The 18,502-nt window shown below is 41.7% G+C and overlaps 1 protein-coding gene across 7 annotated transcripts in view; it reads left to right on the top strand.

Moving 5' to 3' along the window:
- Positions 1-18,502, top strand: part of mef2cb (myocyte enhancer factor 2cb) — a 94,869-nt gene that overhangs the window by 16,788 nt on the left and 59,579 nt on the right. For 6 of the 7 annotated variants that reach the window (XM_041787166.1, XM_041787170.1, XM_041787171.1 and 3 more), the window contains exon 2: positions 100-214. The gene's annotated coding sequence lies outside the window, so the exon portion shown is untranslated. Of the gene's footprint in view, positions 1-99; positions 215-4,281; positions 4,807-18,502 lie in introns of those variants that run through there. The other variant, XM_041787165.1, reaches the window with a different exon arrangement.

Genomic DNA, 18,502 nt, shown 5'->3' on the forward strand with positions numbered 1-18,502 from the left:
TAAACACACAAAGATGTTAACATGGAAAAAGCTCACAAGGTGAATGCAAACAATTACCATTTCACTCTCTCTCTCCTCCTGTGTTTCCTTTCCTCACAGGTGCCAAAAACCAAAGACAACCTCATGCATTGTGACTGAAAGGACCCTCTCCCCTGAATCTGACAGACAGCAAAGAAAGACTGCGCGAACGCAAGACGAAGGAACGTTGAACGTGGTATGTATGAGCATGCTGTACCTAGTAGAAGCTGTTTTGAGGTCTTAAAGTGGGAAACTTTGTCTTTCACAAACATTCACTGATGTTATTGCTATCTGCCCTGTTGCATTTATGAGTGTCTAACAGACTATTGATTATCACAGAGGGTTGGGGTTGAGGAAACGCTATTAAAGATTAAAGGGTCTGGAGATGTGAAGGTAGTACTCTGAGTCATCAGACACCAGCGGCTTCGGTTACAGGCTGTAATGTCCGCCCGTCAAGCAGATTAGCAGGCTTGATTTATTTATTAACTGATTTCATGTCCCGGCATTTCCACCCCTGACTGACTAACTAGGTGGGTGACGGGCTGGGTTCACAGGTGAACTTGAAAGGGAGGGAAAGATTAGGGTGCTGCTGGGTGTCCACTTACACTTATGAAGTCTGCATTGACAGAAGAGGAAAGTTAAGCTAGTAATCCTGTTGTCTGTATCTCAGCAAGAAATGTAAAATATCTCTTGAATTATAATGATGGCTCTATTTGTGTGGCATCTTTTCAAACAAAAGTTCACACAATGATTTGACTAGGCTCATCAGAGAAAACTAAGGAGGCAACAAAAAGAAAACAAACAGCAAGCCAATGCACGGCGATAAAATACAGCCAATATGAAGTTAAACAAAAATGGACAAAAGATGTGAAAATGCAGCTTAGACGAAACAGAAAAAAAATGATACAATTACTAAATAAGCGATAAAAGAAAATAGATTAAAATACCAAATAATAAACATTATGAAAGAACAGAAAAAATGAGAAAAAAGTGCCCTATGTGTTATTTCTCTTAGTATAAATCGTATTTTAACACTTTTAACGTCGAAATCTTCTCTTCTTAACTCTGTAAAGCACATTAAATTGCTGCATGTGTGAACGCTGCTCTTAAAATATTTATTTTGTGTTATCTCAAGCTTCACTGCAAATAAATAGTTGGCAAAGATATGATTTAACTCTGTTTTTACCCTTAGAATAACTTAATTCATGTATAACTTTTAAAGGAAGCTATGAGGAACTTTTTGATTGTGTTGCTTTTGGCGCCCCCTGTGGAAAAAGCAATACAGTTCATCTCTTTGTGGATCTTGTACTGTGCATGTGTAATTGTATTTTGACAATAAGTCTTCTCTTTATTTATTTTCCAAGATTTTTTGGCAAAGAATATTTAAAATTAATGTCATTTCTGCGGAATGCTGTGAATACCATTGTCTGACACCTATCCCATACAACCAGAATCAGCTTTATTGGCCAAGGAAGTTGACTCTGGTTAGCTTTGCTCTCAATTTCCATGAAAAAATGAAAAAATCCCCAAATTTCCCCCAAAACTTTTATTGAAATCTGAAAAATTTAATTTCCCAACATTTGAACAAATTATATAAAAAAAATAATAAAACTGAAAAAGTAAAAAAAAAAAGAGACTTTAATATGCACAAGCTCTTGTTAGTATTTACAAATCTGTGAGCATTGATTATATGGTTGCAGGATGTGCATAGGCTGCAAGAATGCTGACTAGACATGATCAGAGTGTAAAACATGCAAGGATGTGGGCAGATTTACATGAGGTAGATAAGATAATTTAAGATAGTTCACATTAATCAGTGAGAGTGTTTATATGAAGTGAGGCATTTTACCAAAGTGAGCTTTTTTACAGTAAAGCTGAACGAGAAAGTGCAGGATATTTACATCAAGCAGGGCTAAGATACTTGTGGAAATAAAGATCTATTTCTGACACCCTGTAAGGTATTAAACATAACTGGATATTATTTAAGCTGCCAGTATTAATGCATTAATCAGGATTGATTCAGGTCCATTATTAGTGCATTAATATTTTCAACAGTGATTAAATCATGCTTTTTTTCCCTTTCAGCACACTTTGGTTAAACCACTGCAACATCTCCCTGCAGCCACAGTAATGTAAAATAGGCACACCACTGCTCCTTAATGTCTCATTCCTCAGTGGAAAAGTCAAAAGTCATATGCAACTTATGATATCAAACATTTACCTTTTTACTGCTCCATTCTTTCCTTTTCACTCCATAACAAGTTCCTTTTTTCCTGGTTAAGTTCATGACTTATATTTTTTTTTTTTACCTAAACAGAGTTTCTTCTTTTCTTTCGAAATAAAAGCAGGTCTGTATCCAACTGAAACAAAAGCAATTTTCGATGCAAAATAGTTGAATTACAAAATGGGAAGATTAATCGCGATAAACACCAGAAATTCTGAGATTTATCACAAATAAAATTACAATCCTTTGACAGCCCTTTATATTATTAAGCAGTTCTCTCCAAAGAAATCTTGTTTGCATTTGTAGGTTGTGTAGAGGCATCTGTATTAATTTCAGACAGATTCTTACCCAGCTAAAAACTCTTCACAGGAGCTTTAAAAGCGAGCTTATAGATAACGTGTCAACTAAAGAACCCCAAACATAAAAACCTAAAAAATATAAGAACCAAGACAACAAAAGAGCTTTAAAGAAACCTTAATATAAATGGTAAACACATTATTTTTTGACAAGTATTTTGGTTGAACAAGGAACACATTTGTGTTGCGTCAAAGTAAAACTAAGTGGCCTGTTTGCTAAGAAGTGAAGACAATTTTCTCAATATTTCATATCATCCCAACTCTTATTTTCAGCTCATTTTTGAGGCAAATTACACTTCGACCCAGTCTGCAGCGATGTATTGTCTAGCTTCCATGTTTATACTCACCCACTAAGAAAACTAAAAAACAAGCTGTATGACATTCTGACCATGTGAAGATAACAAAAGACAACAGTCAGTTTCTACAGAGAGATTACAGGGAAGTCTTGTAAGATGTCATGGATTAGAGTTTTTCCTCACCTAAATTAAACTTTATATTATTGATAAATAAAGATGGATGCTCTGTATTCGTTGATACTGTTGTGTAGTTATCAGCATTGATATCAGGATATCCGTGCATCACACAGCATTGTTCAGCAAACCTCAAGTTTTTTTTCTGTGGTTGGATTTATGGAAACTCAAGAGTGAGACCTGATGGCGTGTTGCAGTATAACAGGCTTCATTCAACACAGCCATTAACAATCTTTAAAGCGATCCAGCAGCCATATAATGTGAGCACAAAAGAAGCCGAGTATTACAGGGCCTATCTGAGAAACATCTCTGTACAGACACTGTCTGCGTCTTATCTGAAGTGGCAAACTTGCTGTTCTAATTGTTATCTTCACACTAATAGAGTGGATGTTTTGAAATCATTGGCTGGGTGGATAAAGGCTCAGTAATTCCCCCATGCTTACTGTCTGTGTCAGGGCTTATCTGCAGGAGATAGCGGGGTCCTGGAGGATGATTGGCGGCGTGTGCGGGGAGGTGGAAAGTTTGTGGTGACTCAGAAAAGAGGGAACGCAGACATGGGAGACATCTGTTGAGAATGGAGTGATGGTATTATTTGGGGATTACCGTGCATGATGCATGAGTTGATCCCACTTTTTTGTCATTATTTTCGCAAGAAGCATAATGTTTAATGTAATGTATGCAAATCAAATAATACTGGAAAAATGAGTCCCTGTCATCACAGAAAACTTTTTAAGGATGCTTTTAACTCTTCTACCATTAAATTATCTTGAGTTGAGAGATTTCCCTCTTCAGTGAGCATTCCCTTTAAAAAGAAATCTTGGAAAGGTGGAAGTTTTTCAGGTGATTTAGCATCTTTTCTAAGTTTTAAATACCCCACATGTGATTTGGGATGCACGAGACAAAAGGCTCCTGCAACAACAAAAACATGAACTTATTTGCCTCAGATTCAGCAGTCTAAAGTGGGCTGCAGATGCTTAACGCGCTCTCCGTTGGTTCATTAGTTAAAGCACACATCCCCCATCATCTTCCTCTAGTGGTCCTCTCTGAGCACTTAATTGTGCGTCCACTCTACCGGGGCTGGTGCGATAATAAAGCATTAAGAGCCGTGCCTCTTTCATTAAAGTAGAGTTGGGAAATGTGAGCCCGCCCCCTTTCAGGAGTCAAAAAAAGGGGAGAGAAAAAAAATCGATTATTCCTCCTCGCTCTGGGAGACGAAGGAGTGGGGTTAGGGAAAGACTCGGGCAGGGTTGTGTTGAGAATGAACAGAAACAGATAGTGAACATCACCCATAAAGGATCCAGACGTCCAGCAGATTACACCACCAGCACCTCCTTCAACAACACCACCACTCCACCGGGTCCCTCCTCTCCGCTACACCGGCACCTCGCAGCCAGAGAGAGACCAGGCGAAGCGTCCTCACCGCCTCCTGCGCAGACACTGTCCGACAAGGGAGAGAGAGAGAGAGAGAGAGAGAGAGGGAGGGAGAGAGGGAGAGAGAGTCAGTAGTTGCTCTGACATTATAGAGACTCCTACCACGTACTGTAGGTTACTTTTTTTCCTCCCGGCGACGTCCTCTGCTAAGTTGCGCTCCTGGATTTTAAGCGCGTCTTGGCGAAGTCCGTCCCCAGCAAGCAGCGGCTCCAACCTTCCTGTCACCCGGCCGGACCAAAGCACCGGCGGACCGCTTCTTGTAGCCTTTTCACTCACTTCACTCGGACCAGTATTCGTGCGAAATAAAGTAAGTACAGCGCACTTCACTCGCAAAGCAGATATTCACGACACGCTGCATCGTATGATCTTTATTTTTAAGCTTCAAAGGGGGGAAAGTTGAGGGTCTATTTTCACGCGCCGCCTCATCAACAAAGTACTGTAACAGCGTGTATTGATTTGTTGTGACCCTGATCGACTTGTGCCGGTGACAGCTCTGCCTCATAATTACCAGCTGACATCAAGTAGCTGTTTATGGTCTATTAGGGGAGTCAAGGTCTGCTGTCTCGTGCTTCAGGTAGGATAACAGTTGTTTCGACCTTGTGGAGCTTTCTCGTGTCCACAGGCAGGCGCACAGCCCGGAGACACCGCGATTCAAGAGGTTGCCCTCCAACATTATACAGTATGTTCTACTCTAATGCGCCTTTTCATGGCACTTAGAAAGTTAGGAAGAGTTCAGCACGTGTTTAAAATATGGTCTCTAACCTGCTAGTTATACAGTTTAACTACATGATTTAGTTAAAAAAAAACTTGTAAGTTTTCTTAGACTGATTTCATATAATTAGCTTGATTTTAATAAGACTATAGGAACGTCACAGCACATAGCATGGCCTTACCGTATGAGTTTATTATTCTGTGTAGTGGTGTAACTTACACTAATGGTCATAATAAAAGGTTTAATGAAGACAACCTGCTGTAAGAAAACTTTATAAGGACAAAATTATTTAAACATTAATAATTCTCAAGCACAGCACAAGAGAAGACAATCTCTCATATATATTAGGGCATTCTTTTATATCCAAAATAATGACAGATGTGGAAAAAAGGCATTTTAGGGAAGATTTCCTGTATTCAGACTCAGTTAGAATCCTCCTCTTCTCCCCTTCAGATATTTAGACCTTCCTCACAACAGCGAAACAACACATTTATACTGTAATTTTAACTGTAAAGTTCAGTCTCCTGTGGCTAAGGTGAACCTGTTGCAGTGAAAGGATTATTAATGGCACCATAATTAACTTGTGGAAACTTTTACAGGTTGCAACATCATTAATAATTAAATTTATTTGCTTCTTAACTTAAAAACTCGACCGCAGGCCCTCTGATAAAATATCTGGATGAGATAAGGACGTTTAATTTCAGAGCCATTTTAATTTAAAGTGACTAGATTAAACTCATGCTCATTAATGTAAGAAATAAAGTAAATCACTGTAGTTATATTCTTGCAGATTTATTATATGGCTGAATTTTATTAACTCAATAAATAGTGTCAATTTCAAAAGTTAAAAAAATGTAGTAATAGCAGCTGCAGTTTCCTTATATTAACTGAACTAACATATAATCAATGAACATCTTGAGCACAACAGGAACTATTTAATTTCTTTAATTATTCCTACTGGGATTTTTTTAACAGTTTATAAGTGCAGCTGTGCACAGCAGTTTGTAAACCATGTTTGTGACCGTGCAGTGTCCTGCATACACCCGTGCTTTTACTGCTTTTTAAATTTTGTTTAGTTTTCTAAAAAAAAATGATAAAGGCAGTATGAAATTGATGCAATATTTGAGGTGTATTTATTAATTTAAGAAGATCTAGTGTTTATGTGCATTATGTTTTTTAAATTCTTTATGGCATTTTTAAAAGTTGTTGACTCGTGACAAAACCTATGAAAGTGTATAATTCCATAAAAGGATTTTTACACATGGCCTTCCCTCTCCTGCCCATTGTCAATGAAGTTGTTGAGTGTGGCCTGTCTGGCCTGTTGCTCTCTTGGGATTTAGCGTTAGGTTAATCCGCTCAGAGGAAGGTGAGCACTCGCATGTGGACCCACAATTACACACTGAGGACTCTGTCAGCCAAGCTCTGTAATCTCAGAGACCCTGCACAAACACACATGCATGCACCTATGCATGCAGTCGCATGCAAACACACACTCACACAAAAGTCCAGACAGATGCAGTGTCTCTGTGTCTGTCCTGTAGCTCTGCATGCACACATGCAGCAACACCCACACTATCTGGCCCTGTGCTGCTTTTGTTTCTCTTATTCTCTTAAGACCTCTCCCTCTTGACAAATCATTTGGGATTTTGGGCGCTGATTCACAAAACCAACAGTGACAACACACTCTTACCCTTCTCACAGAGAGGGATTAGGAGGTCACGTGTCCCCGTGATTGGCCGGGGCATTGAGCCGATTGTCAGGGCACTTTGCTGTACACCAGGGGCTCAGTGAAGCTTTAGTTAAGTGAAGGGAAGGGACACATTGTGTGCCATGGTCAGGGCTTTGACATGTGTTTAAAAAGTGCATTGCATAGGGCAAACTACTGCTTTAATCTTTATCATACATCTGGAATATAATTCCTTTGGAAATCTTGCTTTCAAGAGGAGTCTTTTTAATCCTAAGTAAAGTAAACCACTGTGCAGCCTCAGCATAGAAACACATTCTAAGATTGCCTCCTTATGGAAAGCCAGATCTATGAAAACATTATTCCTAATGGGAACATCAGAAGCATTTATGTTTAAGCAAATAATTTAATAGCTGCTTTTGCTATGCTTTACAGTTTTTTTCTTGGTCTAATGGTTTCAAATATTTTGGGAAGGGTTTGCAGAGTTTGCTCAGTAAAACATTCATTTGCAGATTGCAGGTTGGCAAGATCTGCAGGTAGATATTGAAGTGCTGTAATTGGACTTTATGCCCTTTGGCTCAAACGAGAAGGTTAATATAGGAGTCAATTGTAGGGAATCCTATTTACCTCATATATAAGTGGGGGATATAATATCTTAAACTGGCGTGAGACAACTCTGACTTTTGAAACACATTCTGCAAAAATCCAGATGTGAAAGAATAAAGATAATACTGCTTAGTTTTTTGCAGATGTTAACTTCAAAAGGGCTTTTTGTATTTCTGTGTGTTGCATGAAGCAGGTGCTCCCTCATGGAAGAAAAAGTTGCCTTTTGTGCATTTTTACAGCACCAATAAAAAGCACAAGGCCCAACCTCACCATGTGTTTATTTACTCATTTGAACAGATATCCCTTTCATTGTCCTACCTGTTGGAGATGTTTACCCAAATGTTTCTTTGCCTGATGAGCCCTGTCTGAATGTCTTCATAAGGCCTGCAATTACTCCTAAAAGCAAAAAAAAAAAAACATCTTAAGTAAATAGCACTGTCCTTGAATGGTTTAGACTTAGTTGAATGCATATATTTGAATATGTCCTGGTTTGTGCATAATGATGCAAAGTCTTCCTCTGTCTCTATCTAGTAATTAGCGGTGACGTTCAGCAACTTTGTGTGTGCTGTAAGTGGATGGGGATGTGTGGGGTTTGTTCACTGGGGTGTTAAAGATCACAGAGGAATATCTCCGCCTTTGATGTTTAATTGTATTGTAAAACACACTTTAGAATATTTCTGCATAAAGTAGAGTTCTGGCTGTGCTGTTGCTTTGTGTTTGCTGTTTCTTTGTGTGTTTGTCTGTCAGCATGAGCCGTGTGTCTGGGAGGTGTGTATGTGCGAGTTGTCTCCGTCTGTTTGCGAGTCTGAATGTTTGTGCTTTTGTTTTGTTTTTTTTTGTGTCGGGGTTTTGTGAGGTTGTTGGTGGTGTATATTCAAATGAAAAAGCGCAATTTCTTTCTCTGCTTTATTCTGGCGCTGAAGAGGGTAGGATTTGATGTCTGGGATGATGGAGCAGTCTGGAAAACAGTGTCAGGGTGAGTGCTGAAAAGGCAAACTGAGAAGACAGATGCGCAGAAAGAGAGAGAAATGAAATTTTCTTGAGCTGGAACGACAGAATATTTGGCCTCTGATCTGATCAGATATTCTTCATGATGCTTTCGTGATGTCATGCCTCGCACACTCGTGTGGAAGAACAGGATGTCCTGCCTTCTTCTTCCTGTTTCCTGCTTCCTGCCCGGCCTGTGGGTCATTATGGCAGCAGCTGCCTGCTGGGTGGTCTGTGCTCAGCACTCCTGACCACACAATCATATCGTCAGCTGCAGCCCACCTAAAGAGACAGCAGAAACACCTCACCATACTTGAGGCCTGCTCCCTGAAATATTTGGACAGGAGGATAGGGCCGGGAGGCAAGGAGGCTGGAGGAGTGCAGGGAGCAGAGACTGTGACTGATAAGACAGAGAGAAACATTTAGAGTAGAACAGAGGTTGGATTTCTTTGTCTAAACACTTGATAGTTCACATCAGGCTGCAGTGTTAGGACTTAAATGTTGAAGTGAGGGTCATTAACTTCTTCCTTGATTCTGTCTGGTCTATAACAGCGTATATCTGTATTACTGACTCTACATGCTGTGCGGTAAATCCAGATTTAACTGAGAATCCTTTTTCAGCCAGTCTAAATGTGCATAAATCTGCTGACAGAAGCCATGTTCCATCATAAAACACACAGCCTGACCTGTGAACGGTGCAGGGGCAAACTTCTTACCCCCTAATATATTTTCAGAGACAGACCCCCCCCCGCCGCCTCACTATCACCCTTTAGTGTGGCACACGTTCGGGCTACACCCAGTGCCAAAAAAAAAGCAAAGAGGTGTGGAGAAGGGTTGAGAGAGAGAGGGAGAGAGTGAGAAAAAAAATGTAGAAATGTTTTCCAGTGGCTGTAATTTATCTTTGTCACAAGTGCAACATAGCCGAGTCATTCTGCAACAGAGTCCGGTGAGACGCACAGAGGTAGCTCTGTGCCTCGGCCTCACACAGGCTCACATCCATCTGAAAGCACCGCTCTCTCGGCTGCCACAATCTGCACCGCCGCCGCTCCCCATCCGCGCTGCTTCCGCTTATTTTTAGAAGATCTTGGATTCAGAAGAATAAGGTTTTGGATTTTTACCCAGTCAGGATTCTCTGTGATGAAACAGTGTCACACTAAATTGCCAATAATAGGTGGAGCGATTGATAAATCTGTCTCTTTTTTCTCCTCTAAGGGGAAGATAACAGTCTTAAACACGATGCTTATTTTTTTCACCTCAGAGTCTCAGATATCTGGGCAAAGTCTGAAATATCAAGAGGTTTACCGCTCAACTCCGAAGAGACCGTGCTGCTGAAAAATGCTGTTAACACTGTCTAAGTCGAGAAACAGTCTCTTTAAGGATCCTCGCTCTGTGCTCTCTCTCTCTCTCCCTCTTTTTCGGCAGAGTGCACGGCTTAACCAGGGCTCTGTCCTGCCAAAGTCCACACCAGTGTTCCCTTTCCACCGTCATCTGGGCCATTCCCACACCAGAGGCTGGCCTGTAGCTGAACGCACGACCACTTAGGTTACTTAGTTGAACAAAAAAGTTAGGTGGAAGTAGGACAAATTGGAAAAATTAAGAAAAAAGTTGGCAAAAACACAGCTGAAATTTAACTTATAATGAAGTACAATCACACAGAGCCCAGAGGGTGGATGAGGTCGAAGCAAGGCCCCCCCACATACTCCCATTTTCTTTCACCCTGTCCATTTTTTTTTTTTTTTTTACATTTTTGGTCCCAGCTCCTTCTGTCCTGTGATGTATGGCTTTTTCCTACAGTGGCTCTTCCAAAGTGCAGCTCGTGATGTCATTAATTTTATTCATACTTTATGGATGCTCTGTCTGGAAAAAAAAATTGAGCAAAAAGGAAGAGAAAGAAGAGAGAGAGGAAAGGAGAAGAGATGGTGTTGCGGAAGGAGATTTTCAGTGCAGTTGCATGTATAATGAATGAGGGGGCACTTTGTTTGAAACTCCAGCCCGCCGCTTCACTTCAAGCTTTGGTGGGCAGAGTGGGGGCCTTGTGATCTCACACCAGCCACTCTCTTTATCCTGCCAATAGATGCTTTCACCTGGCACTGCGGTTCGACCCAGTGGAAAAACAAATAACCTTGTGTGTGTAGAAGAGACACACACAGGGAGAGAGAGAAAGAGAGAGGGAGACAATGGAACAAGGGGGCTGGAAAGGGTGAGGAACGGGTGAGAGAGGAAAGAGGTGAGTTTGTATAACAGCAGCAGCAGTGCAGTGACGCCCAGACGATACTGAGGAGAACACTGGCACCCGGCCCACACTTCCTAAATAGTGCTCTCTACAGAAATAGCTCAGCCTTGATATTGACTTTTGTCTGCTGTTTATGTGTGTTTGGATGTGTATGTTGGAGCATGCTCAGTAGCAGACAGAGAAAGGGCAGTTTTAACTTTTACAGTATGCTGAACATTTCTGGATGGATATTTCTCTGCCTGCGCAGTTACAGTGACTGAGCCTTCGTGGAGTTTAGGTTTAAAAATGGCCTCTGTCTTATTTTTGGCCCCCGTGCTGGACTCGTGGTTTTATAAATAGCCAAGGGAAGTGCGGGGGATACCTGTCGTGGCTCCAGCCTCCCTCCAGAACAGTCTAGGGGCCTCCACGTCACATCCATCCACCGCCGGCCTGGCCCACTCTGGGCAGTGGCGGAGCAGGCCCCTCGGGGGAGCTGAGCAAACAGGAAGAGACTCAGAATGAGGGTGTGAGAAAGTCGGTCTCAGGAGTATATGACAAAAGACTCGTAGCTTAGCGTTAGCATCAGCTGAAAGTGTCAACTTCTGTAAAGCAGAGATTCAAAACTGCTCTCTTTTACAAAGAGCAGAGCGTTTAGATGAAGCGTCTCAGAAACAAACTTCCTCAAAATGAGTTTGTTTTTGAGACACTTTGTCTAAGTGTAAGGTCACAGGGTGGGTTTCTCTCCTCTCTGCCATCTGCACGCTGAGGTGTCTTGTTAATTTCATTTCTGCGTCTCAGGCGTATGTCATGTGAACAGCACGGAGAGTGTTAACTTTCTCTCCCTTACGTTCTGCTTGTGCAACCTTACAGCAGGGTTTATCAAACTTTTCAGATGCCAGAGACTGGGGACTGCCACAGTACCTGAGGGTGGTGGAAGCACAGTTAAACACAGCCATGCAATGCAGAAGAGTTGTGTGCAGAAGTACATTTTAAGGATTTTTTTTAAGATTACTTCCTTTGCAGCATAAATGGCCATGTTTATATTTTACATTTAATTAATTTCATGCATATAATTTTATAAAAATGGGTAAAATATGCACTTTCAAATCATTTAAAAATATTCTTTGCTTTTTCTGAAGGCATATTGTGACCCCTTCTCAGTGTTTCGCGAACCCTAAGGGGATCCCGGCCCCCACGATGAGAACCACATCCGCACAGGACGACAAACTCCAGGGTTTTGAGATCACAGAACCCTGAATAAAAAAGAAAGTATGGGCAGACTGTTACTTTAATGATAATTTGAGATTTAAACTTGCATAAAGGCCTCCATACTCTAGTATTGATTCCACATTGTCCTGTTTAATCTGTCATCCAGTGCAAGTATTTCCTTTTTTAAGAGCAAAAAGGCTACACGTTAAGCTTGTTATTGTATGAAACAAAAATATATTTCTGCCTATGAATAAGTGGCACTCTACATCTTGGCCCTTCATTATAGGGGCCCCACAATCATTTAAGAGACAGAGAACAAGAGGGAGAAAGCTTTACTGCCCTTGGTGGACTGTTTCCTCCCTCTGAAAGACAAATCATTCCTCTTTTTTTCCAGAATGTGTTTTTTTCTTCTTTTTTTAGTGAAGGGAATTGTGCTGCCTGTTATTAATGTGCTTTTGACAGCTTAATTTGATAAGCGGGCTACTTGTTAAAGAAGCCTTGGATTGTTCTCATAGAAAGAACATGCTTTTTTTCTCTCTCTCTCTCTCTCTTCCCTCCCTCCCATGTTCTTCAAAATGCTGCCGCACAGTCTGTCGATGACCCAGTTCTGAGAGATGGTCGAAAAACAAGGAAGAGCAGAGTGAAAATCCACAGGGAGAAGGAGAGGAGAAGGAGGCAAGAGGGTTAGCGAGGAAGATAGAGTGAGGAGGAGATACTATAAGCAAGAAAGGCACTTGTGGGAAGTTAACTCAAATGCTTTTTTTCCTTTCTTCTCGCCTCCTCCTCTTCCTCGCTCTTCTTCCTCCTCCTCCTGCTCTGAGCTGCCTACCTTCTCGGGCTCTTCTTCTTCTTCCCCCCTGTAGCCTAATCGGAAGAGAAACGCTGGGAACGATAACGGGGATTAGCTTCCACTGCTCGCCAGCTCCCCTCGGTTAAGTACACGTGTAATGAGTTGTTTATTTGGGATAATGCACAGTAGGCTCAGCAGAAGCCCAGAGCTGCCCTCACCTCCCCCCAGCCCCCCCCCGCTTACACACACAACAGAAACATGTGTATTAGGTAAATGCATCACACGCTCAGAAGTGCATAGGTATGTGCAAATACATGCATTCAAACACTGGACCCTCCTCCTAAACACACCCACCCGCTCAAATTCCCACACGCAGCTGTGATGCAGGTCACTCACTGAGCTGAGGGACAAAGACGGGAGTGAAGATGGAGCGAATGTTCTCAGGCCTTCCTCGGGGTTAGAAGGCCAGGGAATTTTTTTCTCAGGGTGAAGAGAAGGGGAAGAAATTGAATGATATGAGAAACAAGGAAAAGAGGAGGAAAAGTGGGAATGTTGTGCCCACAGTGCACGTGTGTGTGCACGTTTTGTTAGTGCAAGCCAAGCTAGTGTGTACGTACATGCAGTGGAAAAAGCTGCTGCCTTGTGGAGGGGACGTGCTCTGCTATCATTAGCTGTAAGGGAGGGGGGGAATGGGGGGAGGAGGAGGGGGCAGGCGAGGTTATGTGAACGGTGCAGCTGTGCACGCAGCAGAGGGATTTGAGTGTGGTGATGGGGCGGGGGTCTCCGAGCAGCCAGGTCCTTTACTGAACCACCAGCTTGCAACATGTACAGAAGAAGAGGAAAAATTCAACTGAACACAACACCCCCCCACTCCTCCTTCACTCCCCCGCTCCTCCACTCTAGCCTTTCACTTCCCAAATAGGAAAAATAAATAAATAACGATGATGCTTGATGGCGTGGATAAGAGTGCAAGAGAGAGGAAGAGGAGGCAAAAAGAAACAGTCATGATTTATATATAGTGTACGCTACGCTTTCTCTGACAGCCATTTGTGGTTTCACTGTCCATTTTTATCCCAGATTTCAGTCAAAATAACTTAAATTTAATAATTAAAACAACAGGCCTCATTCACCAACCCTTCTTAGAATCCTTTTACGTAGTTTTTAAGAAGATTCTAACATTCACCAAAGTTTTCTCAGCACTCTTAGGAACATCTGAGTGCTGATATGACAGGATAAAATGTTAAATTATGTGCTCATCAGTGCTCAAATATGCTACATTAAGAATTATGCGATTAAGTAGAATTTTAAATTCTATTTTACTGCATTTCTATCAATAGAACACTTTTAAATGATTGAATAATATGGATAAATACCTGACTTAAACATCATCAGGTATTAATTTAAACATGCAATGTTTGATCTTAGCCATAAAATGTTAAATTAGATATAAATTTAGCCTATTTGTAGGAGTTTTATTGTAACACACTTATTTAAAACAATACAAAACGATCTTCCCACACGCGCATGTGTGCATCGTGCAGCAGGTTTAAATGTGTTAGTCTTTAATCACTTTAAAAGCACCAGGTCTTAGTATAAATACATGTTCTAATCAAATCATACTCACTTTGAAAAAAAATGACTCCCCTCCCACATGCTTTAACTATTTTCAACACATCTGGAATGCATCTTTTTCTACTTACAGCATGATGCATGTCATTTCTGATTAAAGCAACCTCTGAACCAGAGATTTAATCCAATTTATGTCCAATTTTTCCACAACCTGTGCTAAAAATGTAATTAAATCTTCCTCTTTTGGTATCATTTGGAGCAGCACTACATCTACTTTAAAGCTATCAAAGTTCTTCAAAGTATTGTGATTGTTTTTACAGTTTATGTTGATTTACTGATATCTTGCCTCTGTGTTTTCACACTGCCCTGCAGTCATGCCCTTATATGGGCATAAAAGGAATGCTTCTCTATGCTAATTAGGAGAAACATGCACATGCTTCAAGTTTTCAAGCACCTGGCGTCCATCAGCTTTAAAATACAGGTGCGAAGAATTCAGCAGTTTAAGAACATGTCTTGAATTTGATGTAGGTTTCTCTTAAAGACTTCTTAAGAACAAATTTGACAAAAAATTGGTGAACAAGGCCCAGTGTTTATCATCTAATATCTGTACAAGGAGAATAGAATTGTTGTTCAAGTTTGCGTCCCTTTGTTTGAGGGGGAATTCCCCAACACTTGACGTACTATTCCAAAAAATCACTCAAATTTGTTTAAAGCTTCCTCCCCGCCTTTCTTATTTTTCTCACTGAAAGAGTCAGAGCCCACGTATAGCGAATGACGGCGGCGGCGGCAGCAGACGAAGACCCGAACTTGCTTGTCAGCCCGTGTGATCAGTCGCTGCAGAGAGACAAGGCAGAGGTGGCGGAGAGACGACAGAACACAGAACGGCACCGGCGTGCACTGCTAATGCATTCAGCCTGCCAAAGTGTGCAACAACAAGGCAAAATATCACACAACTCACTTCACAAGATGTTCCTACAACAACAACAACAACAACACCGACAATAACAGACACATAAATGCACACACACACACACACACAGGCAGTGTCACACACATGCATAAATAACCACACACAGCATGTTAAAAACCAACCATGAGGAACAAGAATTTGAAGGCAAACAAACAAGTCAGAATGTAAGCAACTTGTCTGAGACTTTGTGAGAGGAAAAATAAATGAAAAATGAAAAAAAAAAAAAGCTTTTGTTTCATGAGAGGGAACGCTAAATTGTTGTGGTGCACCAGGAATTCAAATTTCAGAATGAAAGTAAAGGAGGTTGGGTTTTTAGCACTACAATGTTAGCTCTATGGTTAGTGCTGAGCTAAAAATAACCTGGGTCAAACAGCAGTGGTGCTTTGGCATGAAGGGTCATCTCCATGTGGTACAGAAGCCTTCACTGTAGCCACATATCGAGAGCCGAGGCACTCTGCCAAAGCTTGTAGCTTCACAGCAGTAATTTAATATTTGTTTGTCTCTATTATTTCATTCTCCCTCTCTCTCTGCCTACCCTGCTTATGGGGGTTAAGTAACAGTAAGCTTTATCAGATTACTGGCTCTGAGGTCTCTTTCAAACCTCTCCTTGCCATCTTGATTCTGTGCAGCTGTGCAGACTCTTTAATCATACGCTATCTTTTTTCACTCTCCCCTCCTCCTCCCCCCGTCTTCTCCTCGTCCCTCCTCCCCTAACATATGTTAATTGGCTGCTTTCTGTGACAAATTACGAGCGCTCTCTTTGATGAGGTCGGGTTGTGATGGTGCTGGGAGTGGAGTACAGTGCAACTGCCAGACCCTTCGCCGGTTCCCCCCTTTAACCACTCCAAAAAGAAAGCGTGGCACCCGGCCGATGACTAATGAGAGGCTTGGACTAGGTCTGGCCCGGCTCTGGCCTCGGTGGGGGCCACTCCCCTAAACAGAGCCTGATCTGTAGGTGCCGAATGCCGCAACACACCCTCCACAATCCGTACAACCTTATGCCTCATGCGCCCCGCCACCAGCTCCCTCATGGGAACTGTTAAGCTCTGGAGCTGTTTAGAAACCATCTCTGAAACAAGTGTTTATATTGTGCCAGATTTTTATTATACAGATTGATAACTTGTCAGTGCATGTTGCTTTTCTAATTTATTTGTTTTATTTATGTTTACACCCACCCAAAGTTGACTTGGAACGACTCACGTGAAGTATAGATGCAGTGTATACAACTTGTATCTCAAGTTTACATTGTGTGTGAGTGTGTGGCGAGGAGAAAGTGCCTGGAAACATTACACCAGCCTCGCTTAAACAAACACTAACAGTGGAACAATCTCTGTTTAATGATGCACAGCATCAACAAGGCTCACCAGTAATCAGCACAATCAGCTTGTGGTAACCAGAAAACAGAGGATTGAACCTGACATCATCCAAGAGAGTGGGTTTTTTTTCCTATTTCAAGTGTCTGGTGTCACGTTTTGACTCCCTTCAATCTGCTTCTTTCTCTCTGGTTCTGTCTGTCCTTCTCTCTGTCACAATCCCTCCTCTACGATCTAGGTTACTCGGTTTCCTAGCAGAGCGCAGGGACCAGAGAAAGAGAGAGAGGGAAAAAAGAAACAGAAGGTCGAATCTATGAAGGACATCCTTGTTGAAGTGTGCAACCTTCTACTTCTGTGCAAATTACCCACACGCTGCGCATAGACACTGAGCAGTGCATTGGCAGCAAGGCTGCGACCATGACACATAATGCTGCTGAAGTGTCACAATGGCAGGGAGGGGCAATGGTAATTGTTGACCATTTATAGTTGTAAGCTAAATTTATCCCTTTAAGGCAACTTTTTCTACATGTTTCGGCATCCCCCAGCATGGCAGCTTCTGTACTCATTTGTTACATTTATAACTTCATAAATAACCACTTGATGCAATAGTTTTAATATGGAATCCAAATTTGCTGATGAGGCAAGAGTAGGAAAAATAGTAAATTCCACCACTTCCCTGTTTACAGCCAAAAAAGGAAATAGTTTTTCCCATCAGTATGTATGCAAAACACACAAGTAAGCAAGCGTGCATTTCCATACCCGCCAAGTTAAAAGACACGCACATGTGCACCCACTCTCACATACATATGCATGAAGAAAAGGGTGACAAAACTTAGCTTAAGATAAAAAAAAAAGGGGAAGTGCGCCGGCGTCTCTTGGCTGCATGAGGGGGCTAGCCACGTTAGCATTAGCCTGCGGGCCTTAATTGAGGCCAGGAGGGAGCATTTAATAATTGCTGTCAGAAGATCAAATTTAATTCTCTTCTCCTCTTCACAGCCACCACTGCTGTAGGGTAGAGTGAAACAAATTGTCATCAGAGATTTCTAAATGAACAAAGCTTTTAATTAGGGTGATTAGAATGCTGTGGCAAAGAGAAAGAGTGAAGGAGGAGGTGGAGGGTAAGATGAAATCATCAGCAGGTCGTCTGAATTTTGGTTGTTGATGAAACGAGGGAGGGCAAGGGACAAAACAGCTACTGGGGAGTTTGTAAGTCGCCTGTGCAGCAATAAGGCCTCACTTATAAACCTCTGACACAAACACACGCTGCCCCACCTCCCTCCTACACACTGGAGAACATTGCTAACATCCTGAGACATTGTCATACTCGGCAGGGAACATAATTGGGTGAATATGTCAGTGCTTTGTGTTCTTAGTGACATGACTCCCGGGTGTTCCTCTGGGGGCTGGGAACGTTCATTGAAGGGTTTAAAGTGCTGCTTTTTTATACTTCATTACAGTGTTTTAAATTGTTTTTGCTTGTTTATGGACCAAAAAAGAGCAATCATTATCTGTGCAAATAGAAGTCAGCTTGTGAGTGCGTGATCCTTACTGTACATATGTGTTTAATTTCTGTTCCTGTTGTTACACCTGGTCCTGAGGTAGCGGGTCGAGAACACGACCTGCAGCAGAGCTTTGTTCATGACTTTACAATGCCTGGAGAGAAAGAGAGAGACAGAGAGGAAGAAGTGAAAAAAACTGCAGCAGTGTTGATAAAGTGAAACTTAAGTGAAGTTATTTGTGTTTATGCATCAGATGTGCGCATCACCACAATCTGCACCACTTCACCACTCTCATTCTGGTACACTTCACTCTGTCACCTCTTAAGTTGCCTTTATCGTGTTTTCTATATTTCTTTATACTTGTTTGTGTCCACCACCCTATGCTCATGCCATGGAAAGACAACGCACTACATGGTGATTCACTCAAGCCTTTTCCAGGGCTTCTCCGAATT

Source organism: Cheilinus undulatus, linkage group 5 (genome assembly GCF_018320785.1).
Source record: "Cheilinus undulatus linkage group 5, ASM1832078v1, whole genome shotgun sequence".
Lineage (NCBI taxonomy): Eukaryota > Metazoa > Chordata > Actinopteri > Labriformes > Labridae > Cheilinus > Cheilinus undulatus.